General features: G+C 31.5%; 1 protein-coding gene across 10 annotated transcripts in view; it reads right to left on the reverse strand.

Annotated features, from left to right (window-relative positions):
- Positions 1 to 12,047, reverse strand: part of LOC145293203 (uncharacterized) — an 897,849-nt gene that overhangs the window by 223,873 nt on the left and 661,929 nt on the right. The window lies entirely within an intron of this gene.

The raw sequence follows: 12,047 nt of genomic DNA on the forward strand, positions 1-12,047 counted from the left end.
CTTAGCAGCTATTTTTACCATTAACATCTTTGAAAACGACGGTCCAAAAAAACAAAGTGCATTCATTTGACCTCCCTCATGCTGCTTGGCGATATTGCATCTAGAAGGAAATGTACTTTGAAAAAATGGAGACAGACAAAGAGACAAATATAGCGAGTTTCATTCACAATTTTCATACTTGTTTTCTTGGATTATTTATTCTGATTACAAGGTTTTGTTTTTTTGTTTTGTTTTTTTTTTTTTACACAGGAATCACCACTTATCAAGGCCCAGAGACCACTCGAAGATAAGAGTCAATGGGTATACATTAGTGAATGTGATTATATACATAAGTAGTGGAAATTTTGTAAATTAGATTACTTAGGGGGACGGTTCATCAAGAACTTGTTTACATTGAACTTGAAGGCAATCAGATTGTAGTCAGCTGGAAAGCAGGCAAACTAAACAGTTTCACAGGCGTGCAGTTCTAAGAAAGAAACTTTGTTCATGGAATCCACATTTAGGTTTAGACACAGATAAAGAGTGTGGAAAATTATAGATAGTGGTTTTGGCTCGACAAGTGTTTTTTTGTGAAAGTTTGGGGAGGGGGAACCATAGATTGAAGCTCAGACGAGCACTTGTTATGAAAGTAATGATAAAGCAGCAACAGGCTCGCAACGTCTCTTCTGTGGGAAAAAGGTTGCGGGGAAGAGAAAAGGGCATCCCCCACTAAGCTACGAAGTCTATTTTGAACTTTGTCAAAGCAGAATAAGCTGCCTCCAGCAGTTCCTGCCCAGATGTGGCAACAGTACTCCATCATTGACCGTACCTAGCTTTTATTTAGGTAGAGAATTGCATCAGGAGTGAGATATATACTGGAGCGTTAGAAGGATCCTACGATTTTTCCAGTGACCTTGGCAATGGATTTGATATATGCGTTCCATTTCAGATCGGTAGTAAAGGTCACGCTCAGAAGCTTTTCAAAACATGAAGCCTCCCCAAGATGAGAGTCATTCATTTCAATTGATGCCAAATGGGCATTAGAGCGTTGATGATGTAAAGATAGAAGCTTAGTTTTAGCTTCATTAAAAAATAACCAGCCACCTCTTTCCCCATTGTATCACATGCTCAAGATCAGAGGAGAGAGAATCAGAGAGAACTTTGTCATTTACGGCCTTTGATGTGCTACCATAGATGGAAGTATCGTGAGCATAAATGTCTACGAATGATGTAAGGATGTGATTTGGAAGATCATTAATGTAGATCAGGAAGAGAGTTGGGCCCAGGATGGACCCCTGAGGGACTCCAGCATTAATACTGAGAGCTTCTGATTTCTGCCTATCAACTACTACTCTTATGAACCTATCAGAGAGAAATGATTTAATAATTGATAAGACATCCCCAGCTATACCATAGCTGGAGATCTTGTGAAGTAGACCTTTATGCCATACCTTATCAAAGGCCTTTGATATGTCAAGAGCAATTGCCCTAGAGGGGAAGCCTCCGTCGAGAGATTCCTTAATCCTATGAGATATAACTCTAAGCACGTCTGTTGTAGATCTAGCAGAACGGAAACCATATTGTGTGTCACTAAGAAGGTTGTTTTTGCTGAGGTGGTTGACTACTTCTCTATTTAACACAAATTCCAGCAACTTACTCATGACGCACAGGAGACTTATTGGCCTGTACTGAGAGGGAGATGAACCACCTATATATATATATAGGAAATTGGATAAAAATTTTTTTGTAACATGTCTTCTTCCTAAGATTAAGGGTGGTGGTGTTTGATCAACACTGCTGGGGAGCCATGAAGTAATATACTGTTTTGTTTTTAAATCCCCGAAACAGTGTTTCATGGTAAACAACTGATGATCCCTTGAAAAATAGAAAAATAAAAAAATTGGTATTATAATTAATTCGAGAGAGTTGATGCAGTGATTGCAGGTGATTAAATGACTTACTGACTAGATGGTTTTTTAACGAATGATTAAAAGTAATTTTTTGTATAGTTTCAAATGTTACAAACTTCAAAGACTATATATATATATATATATATATATATATATATATATATATATATATATATATATATATATATATATAAATTTAGTTGTTAAATTTAAATTCTGAAATCAAAATATAGACACATATTCGAGTTAAGAATTTATTGTTTGACAAAAGGAATATATAGAAGGGGTTATATTAATTTCCTTAATTCATGGATTTTCAATAATGGATCATATCATCAGAGGAAATGAAATACAGTTAGCAAAATGTTCAGCTGTGAAAAGGCACTTATTTTGCTTTTCAGCACAATTATTGAAAATGTTTTTTTGGTGGTGAATGACTGTTATATGAAAATAATTATTGGAAGAGGGAATTTCATACAACCTAATGAATACGGCCGCCCCGTATACCTTTCAGAATATCAATAAGGAGCAACCACGCATTTTGTTATATGGGATTACTGCTTTCTCCCCTGGACATATATTCTGCCTACTTGGAAATTACCCTGGAGGACATTATACTCCTTCCGATAATGGACTGCCCAGGTTGTATGAAATTCCCTCTTCTAATAACAAGTTAACTGAAAGAACTCCATAGGATGTGAAAAATGGAATGCAAAGTGTGTACACCTACAACTGCACAAAATTCTATGACAGGCAGGTGATACCATTGGTGCACAGGGTGGAACAAAGACGAGTGTGATTGGAAGAGTTAGAAGTAAATAAAGTAAGTTCAGGGAACGTCTTTCAGCAAAGTGCTACCATTGTTGACCAAGGAAAGAGTTTATCAAGCATGTGTATGTAGTGTGGTGATGTATGGAAGTAAAATCTGATGAGTGAAATTTGAAGACATGCGTTGCATGAAGAGAAATGATATGATAGATGTGTAATGTGAGTTTTAAAGACATGTTTAGTTCTGATGACTTCTGATGAAGATTAAGTCCAAACAGTATAGGGAGATGTGCACAGAAGAAACAAATTCAAATGAGATGATGATAGCGGAAGAATGGATGGGCGTTTTGGGTTAAAAGATGGAGAACAGTTGAAGTAGCAGAAAATAAAAACGAATGGGTTTGGGTCAGAGGAAACAAGTTACAAAACGAGAGACGATCGCCAGTCGGCCTCTCACTGGTCACTCTCATCTCTCCCTCTCTGTCACACGCCACGTGCTGATTGTAAAGGTAAAGTTCATTTTATTTCTATATCAACAAAAGGGAATCATTCGATTTTTTTATTGAAAACAGAGTATACACTCGCTGCTGTTGAAAACAGTTAAACGTTGCAATTTATACATACATTTCAAGAGTCGTTATATATATATATATATATATATATATATATACATATAGTCAGCCACATACAGTACTGTTTCGTTGTATCACAGCTCATCAGTGCGGCTACACATACACCTTTCCCCAGCTGTTGATCGAATCTACAACCTTCGCATTGATAGTCTGCAGCTTTAACCATCAGACCACGAATAAGTGCCGAAAGTATTTCTCCGCGAGTGTGTATTAAATCCACATGCGCCCATCGCAACAGTGCTCAAACCATCAGTTTGTTTTCAAAGAAATTAATAGTAGGCTTCGCTTAATTGCTTAAATATGCGTTGGGTGAAAATATATTTACAAAGTGCTAAACCCAAAGAGGGGGGGGGCTTTAATAGTCATCCACATACAGTAGTGTTTCGTTGTATCAGTGCAGCTAGACATACACTTTTCCCCAGCCGTGGATCGAACCTACAACTGTCGCATTGACAGTCGGCAGCTCTAACCTATATATATATATATATACATATATATATATATATATATATATATATATATATATATATATATATATATATTGCTCCCATAAAAACTTTCTTAGTTTCTTAATGCCATTGCTTCTATAATTTTCAGCAACCTACTTTTTTAATGAAAAGGCTTTGTTATGTTTTATTTTAAAATCCTTTTTGTTACAAATTATTATAGAAGTTTAGCTTACAATCCATGTTAATCATCGCTTCCGTTCAGTCTCGAAAGCCAATGTATACCCCCGGGTAAAGGTAGCTGTACATGTAATTGTGAGGAAAAGCTTATGCAATCTCCAACCACACCTCTCCTGAATCGATGCTGCTTGAGTCCAGTGACAAGGAGAAGTCCAGGATGAGATAAGCAGAGAGCACATACAACATCTGATATTTCCAAATGGTCGCTCATTTCAGTACTGACCAGGTGCAACTTCACTTAACTTCGGTGATCTATTGGAACGTATTACTTACATACTAGCGAGACTTATGGAAATTCCACAGGGGACTCATTCATATGTAATATATTGATGTTGGAGTTCTGTAGATGTTCAGAGTAAATAGAGACGCTCTGATATTATTGTAGCTGTTTTGTTAAACTAGCACGAACACCCGGCAAAGCCTGGTCGTAAAGTACGCTTAAATATGATACTTTAATTCTTGCAGATTTCGTATATATTATTATAGAGTTAATGTTTGATTTTTATATATTACAAAGTCGCGATTTCAAAAATAAAATATATATCCATATAAAATAAAATATGTATTGATTACGTTTGAAGCCAAAACTGCAACGCAATTGGTTTTTATAAAATAAAGGTGTGTTTATTTTTTAAGAAATATATTTCGGAGTAAAACTCATTCGTCAATCATTTTTTTTCTCTCTTTTTCTTTGCCATGATGTCGAGTGGAAGAAAGTTCAATGAAGAGTCCACGTGATGTTGTTAACTGTGGGGTTTTTATGAAGTCGGATAGGTGACACGTGGTCGCGCGGTTTGAAAATCTGGGTAGTTTTTTTTTTGTTTATATCCATTAGAAGTGCTGAGTGAAATTTGAAGAATAAAATAAAATATGTATTGAATACCAAAAAAAAAAAAAAAAAAAAAAGCCAAAACTGCAACGCAAATTTAAAAAAAAAATAAACGAGTGTTTATTTTTTAAGAAATATATTTTGGCATAATTTCTTCAACATATCCATATTATATCAACATCATGGCAAAGAAAAAGAGAAAAAGAAAAACAGATTGACAAAGGAGTTTTACTCCAAAATATATTTCTTAAAAAATAAACACTCGTTTATTTTATGAAAAAATTTTGCGTGGCAGTTTTGGCTTCAAACGTATTCAATACGTATTTTATTTTATTCTTCAAATTTCATTTCATTTAACAGATATAAACAGAAAAAACTACCCAGATTTATATATCCATATGACCCAGGTGCATTAGCTTGAATCGAAACCGAAATAAAAACTTATATATATATATATATATATATATATATATATTTATATATATATATATATATATATATATATATATATATATATATATATATATATATATATATATATATATAACTTGAGTTCCTTCAGCCATAATCGAAACCAAAACTTATGAAGAATTCTTGATAAAATTATTTATAAAAAAATAGATGATTAAAGTGGCATCAGCTATAATCGAAACCGAAACCAAAACTTATGAAGAATTCTTGGTAAAATTATTTATGACAAGAAATGGAAGAACATAACTATCGTATTTATATATAGATGAACATGAACCCACACGTTGTATATGAAAGTCTTGCAGAGAAACAAAACAAAGAAGAAAAGAAATTCAATGCAGCTTTTTTCTAGTTGAAATAAAAGGCATTTATTAATGGTACTTTCCAAATGCGCATGCATCTTGGTTTTATAATATTTTCCTTTCACTGCCATGCAGATTTTTTCAAATCTCTCTCGCCGATATGTGTTTTGCCTCAATGTCGTCACCCATCTGGCACAGGTTCATCTCATGCTGGCACACGATTATCAGTTGCTTGCCATGTGGTGCCTTTTTTTCTTTCTGATTTTCTTTCCCTGTTCTTCCTCCGCTGTGACATCACCTCATGCACTCGCTGGGTCATACAGCTGCTGTTACATATGCATCAGTAGCTCTGTTACACTCCACCGTATCCATATTATATCGACTCCTATACTTATGTATCTGTGTATTTGTATATTTACCAGGTTTGATGGATGTTCTATCCATTTTTCGTAATGTAGAGCTTTAATTAGATTTAAACGTGTCTAAATTTTCAATTATATTTGGAATATGTCGAAATCAATAATATATTTTATCATCGTTCAGGGTTTTGTGAATTTTATCTTAATTAAATTAAGTTAAAAAAGAATAGAAAAAAGCTTCTTAGTCGAATTGAATTGACAATGGAAATAGCCAGAATTTCCCAAAGTCATACTTTGATATATTTTTGTCTGTGTTGAATCATAACTTAATTTGAAACATTATTTTTACATCTGCCTTCCTTAAAATAAATAGCAGTGATGAATTGTTAAAACAAAATGAAGAAAAGCCTTTAATAAAATTGAGGATATTGTTGATAAGATGCGTTGCATGTTTTAAACATTTCGAAGATGGGAAATTTTTATTATTGGCTCACAAGGAGCTTTCACACAGGTCATCAAAGATCTCTCCTTGAAAACACCTGAGTGACAACAAGTCTCCTCAGATTTCCAGTGCTCTCCACCACTTTTGATAATATTTGCAAATAAATTTGCGTTATTGCAACAGCTGCTTACCATTGATTTCTTGCTGGCAGCAGCCATTGGTCTCCACTGGAATTTGAGTGGTAATAAGCCTCCCCAAAGTCCCAGTTCTCTTTGCACTTGTCCAGTGGAGGTTTGGTCAGTGTTCTCTCCTCGGTCTTCCCATCCTCCTTGACCCTTCTCGACTATTTGGTAACAGTCTTTGGGGGTGGGGGGCGGTGATAGGGCAATGGAAGGGGATGGGTGAGGAGATAGAGAATGTGTAGATATGCAGCTTCAATGTTCTTGGTTTCATGTAACGCTTTTTCATTTTTTGCCTCTCCAGCAATTTGTCTGGACAACGCATGTGGCTCATGTGTGTTAGTCTCCACAATCGAGAGTTTTTCTTAATATTTCAGCTGTTTTCATTATTGTTATTCGTTGTATCTTTCTAGTCATTCCTTTGATTCCAATTTCTCCCATTCTTTTTTCAAAGTTTTTTAGAATTTTTCCTAGTGCTCCTACTATTATAGGTATTATTTTGATTTTCTTCATCATCCGAATCCTTTTCAGCTCTCTGGCTAGCTCTGTGTATTTGCTCCGTTTCTCCTTTTCTTTGATATTCACCCTGTGGTCAGTTGGGACAGAATTATTATTATTATTATTATTATTATTATTATTATTATTATTATTATTAACATGACCTCGTGTTTTTTCAATGAAAGTTTTAGAAATTTTCTAATGTAGGCCCCTCTTCTTTGTACACACCTTCATACTTTCATCGTATTATCCTCCTCCTCATCTCCACTGTTATCTATTTTATCTCTGCCTACTCTCCTTTCTTTACTTTCATCGTTTTATCCCCCCTTTTCCTCCTTTTCTCCACTTTCCTTCTATATGATTCTCTTCCTCCTACCTCTCATGCTTCCTTTCCTCCTCTTCTCCACATTCATCTTTCAATCCTCCACCTTCTACTCTCCTTCCTCTTCTTTATTTTAAATTTCTTTTTATCTCTCCCTCCCTCGCACATATCCTTCTCTTCTTTATGTTCATCTTTTTTACCATACTCCGCCTTCTACTCTTCTTTGTCTACTTTCATCTTTTCATTCTCCCTCTACTTTCCTTATTCATAACAACCCATGACAGAAAACGGTACATGGCAATGTGATTATGCATAAACAACACTATGTGATGTATAGAATCTAAAAAAGCATATATGGAAATAGTTTCTAAATTTTCAATGTCTTCCATTGCCTTATCTAGTTTTTGCTTGCTGTCATTTTCACTGCAAACACCAGAATTTGAAGATGCAAAAATCTATCTAAGAAGAAGAAGCTGATCCTGTTAATTGCGTTAAGTTTAGATCCAATTTAAAAAAAAAAGGGAGAAGCAAAAAAAAAAAAAAAACGTCTAACAAGCATTATTCACGTTTCATCAAATCAGCTTTCGGCAAAGAGATTTGATTTGAAAACTAAGAAAAAGTCGTTAATTGCTTGATGGAATTTTCATGGCAGTAGAATCTCAGATCTGTAGCCTCTCAATGAGAGCAATTAACTGAGGAGGAAAGACACTATGAAAATGGACACCACATGAAAGAAACGAAACAAAACACACTGAATAATAGGGGTGAAAGAACAATAAAATCTAGAAAATAGGAACAAGTTTACATCATCATCAAATTATGTAATACTCCTCTGTAAAAAAAAAATTGATTCCTGTTGGTTACCAGTAGCATAAATTTCTAAACATTATGTTAATGCAAAAAAAAAATTATGAGATCAGATAGAATAAGTGCAACATTGAGAGAAATTAGCAGCAGCAGCCGTAGGATAGCTGGCTAGCAAAACATATTAGCAGTAGCAGCCGTCTTAGCACATTTGCGAATTCAGAAAGTGTGCACACATTGACGTATCAGGAAAGAGGAGGAAAAAATGAAAAAAAAAAAAAAGAATAGCACATAATTGAGCAAAGAAAGCGACCGGAGACATTTTGACTCGTGTGCAGCAATTAAAAAAAAAAAGGGCAGCTGAAACCAGTGAAATGCACTTGCAGAAATTACTGGAACAATTAATGTTTGTATTCACCTAAAAAAACAATGAGTCATGTTTTTTATGTCCTTTCTTGTTTGTTTGTTCCTGCAACGGAACCAGACAACGTGTGGGTCCGAGCAGTTGAAATGTAACGACATGGTTAGAATGTAACAACATAGTTAAAGTACAATGGCTACATTAGATAGTCATTGCTGAAATAATTTTATGTAATTTTATGTAATTTGAAACTACTGAAACATTGCTAGTAGAAATAAAATTTAGTCCCATGAGTAAAGTTTGAGTTATTATCTCTAAAAAGCCAAAGAAGCATAACACAACATATATATTCAAAAATTTATAGTTTTATGCTTCAAAAACCTATCATAACCTTCAAATCACTATTCTAGAACCATACGTTGACTTTTAACATTATATATATATATATATATATATATATATATATATATATATATATATATATATATATATATATATTGCAAAACTTTGTTGAAATTCAAAGACTTACATTTTGTCTTTTTTTAACTTATGTTTATTTCATCCTGGATTTCTTCATTACAGCCGTTTCGTTAATGGGATGGCAATTTTATGATTTTATGTGTCCATAAAAATTTCCTGTCCTCACCAACTCGTCAGATGTTGTTTCCATTTGATGTTACCAACAAAAGGAAGGTTGATTTTGAGCATGATAAACCTGATGTTTGGAGAAAAGAAATTCCATCCCCACGTTGATACATGTCAGCAATCTTGGGTGTCATACTAAAATAAATTTCTGTTTTAAACCATAATTTCGTATTTTTTAATTTTTTTTTTATTCTATTTTATTTTTATTTTTGTTTTAATTTCCAATTTTTTTCATTATTTATTCTTTCCTATTTTTTATAATTTTATTTCTACATTTATGCATGTTTATTATAATATTCCTTTTATTTGATTTTTGAACTCTTATTTATTAGTTAATTTCTTTGTTTCAAGAGGAGGTTACTCTCATGGCATATATTTTTATTTTCAGAGTTACTTCCCTTACACCTTTTTCTTTCCCTATATTATACGTTTTGTTTTTCCTTACTTTATTTAATTGTTCCTTTTTTCCTTTCATTTATTTTTAGTTATATTCATAAAATTTTTTAATTATACTCTTACGTTCCATTTTGTTGCGTTATTTATGTGAACATTTTTTTGTTAATCATATCTAATGCGTGAAATTAAGTATCGATTTCTGTGCAGACATCCGTGAATTACGTCTTGACGTCTGTTCAATAATTTTTCTTTTGATATTAGTATATGGTATGCTTCTAGTATACATAGTTTGCATCTTTTTGATTTGCTTGATTTATATTTTTCCACTCTATTAATTATGAACCATCTTAATTTATATTCAATTTATTTTTCTTTAATTCCTTATATTTGTGTTATATTATGTGCTAACATATTTCTATTATAATTATGTGTTTACAAATTTGTATTACGTTAACATATTTTCATTATTATTATATGTTAAATATGTTAACATATTTTCATTATTATTATATGTTAAATATGTTAACATATTTTCATTATTATTATATGTAACATATGTATGTTATTAATATGCGGTAACATATTTGTGTTATTCATATGTGCTAACGTATTTATTTTTAATATGTGTTATAAATATGTGTTATAAATATGTGTTTACATACATGCATAATTACTATGTGGTAACATATTTATATACCATAGGTTTTAACATATTTGTATTATTATTACTATCTGCTAAAATATTTGTTTATTCTCATGAGTTTAAATGTTTGTGTTATTATTATGTGTTAACATATTTGTATTATTATTATTATTATTATTATTATTATTATTATTATTATTATTATTATTATTATTATTATTATTATCTGATAAAATATTTGTTTATTCTCATGAGTTAAAATATTTGTGTTATTATTATGTGTTTACATATTTGTGTATTATTATGTGTAAACATATTTTTGTAGTATTGTGTAAACATATTTGTGTTATTATTATGTGTTTATATATTTTTATTCTTACTATGTGTTAACATATTATTATTATTATTATTTGTCAAAATATTTGTTTATTATTATGAGTTAAAATATTTTTGTTATTATTATGTGTTAACATATTTGTATTATTATTATTGTGTTAAAACATATTATTATTATTATTATTATTATTATTATTATTATTATTATTATTATGTGTTAACATATGTGTGTATTATTAGGTGATAACATATGTGTTTATGATTGGTTTAAGATATTTCTATTATTATGTGTTAAAATATTTGTGTTATTAGAAAAGTTCAAAAGATGTAAAAGAGACAGAAATATTTACATTAATTTAAAACTGAGTAAAATCCTAGCATGAGATAATTCAACAAATAAATGATGAAATACCAAACAAAAGAAGTAGATAAATATTAATGACAACAAATGAAAATAAATATGAGATAAAAAAGAGTTGACAAGGAGAAGAAAGGAAAATCTTGTATCACTGGAGAATACAAATCAAGGGAGGCAACTCCAATTAGTTCACATTGCTTAATAAAAACCTATTTGACTTTTAATTTATTCGGTCTTAAGAGATAAAAAAAAAAATAGATAAAATCATATCAATTGTTATTTCATGTGATTATGACTGGTTCATGTTAAAATTGTATAATTTAAGTCTACACTTTTCAATTTTTATTTACTATATCTGTGTTTATCTCAATTTATCTGTCAGTCTGTTAAGTTTCTATTTAAAATTGACTTTTGAAGACTGAATGTGCAGAATGGACGTATGTTATTTTAAATACCTCTACACATTTCTATAAGTTTTTCTGTCTATTGGTCACTCTCAACTTTGAAATAATATATTCATTCATCTCTTATGATTAGGTTTGAAACAGCATTTTTATTGGTCTGTCACACTTAAGTTTACAATAACATATTCATAAAAATATAATTTTCGTCTGTCTGGCATGCTTAAGTTTGAAATGAAATTTGTGTTTGACTGTCATACTTAAGTGTGAAATATCATATCATTGTACTTTCATGCTTAAGTTTAAAATAGCATTTTCGTTTGTCTGCCACACTTAACTTTGCAATAACATTTATATTGAAATAATATTTACATTTGTCTGTTATGCTTACGTTTGAAATAATATTTTTGCTGTTTTGTCATTCTTAAGTTTGATATGAAATTTCTGCTTGACCGTCATGTTTAAGTTTGAAATAGCATTTTCGTTGGACCATCACATTTATGTTTAAAATAGTATTTTTTTTTTACCTAATATGCTTAGGTTTTAAACAGAATTTTCATTGAACTGTCTCACTTAAGTTTAAAATAACCATTCTTGTTGGGCCATAACACATGTTGGAAATAGCATTTTCGTTGATCTGTCACGCCTAACTTTTCTTCAACGGCATGTTCATTGGAATGACTTGGACTTTGATTCGATTCTTACTTTGCAGTAATAATAATTTAA

The sequence above is a fragment of the Euprymna scolopes genome, chromosome 14 (assembly GCF_053919585.1).
Source record: "Euprymna scolopes isolate OS-2025 chromosome 14, ASM5391958v1, whole genome shotgun sequence".
Lineage (NCBI taxonomy): Eukaryota > Metazoa > Mollusca > Cephalopoda > Sepiida > Sepiolidae > Euprymna > Euprymna scolopes.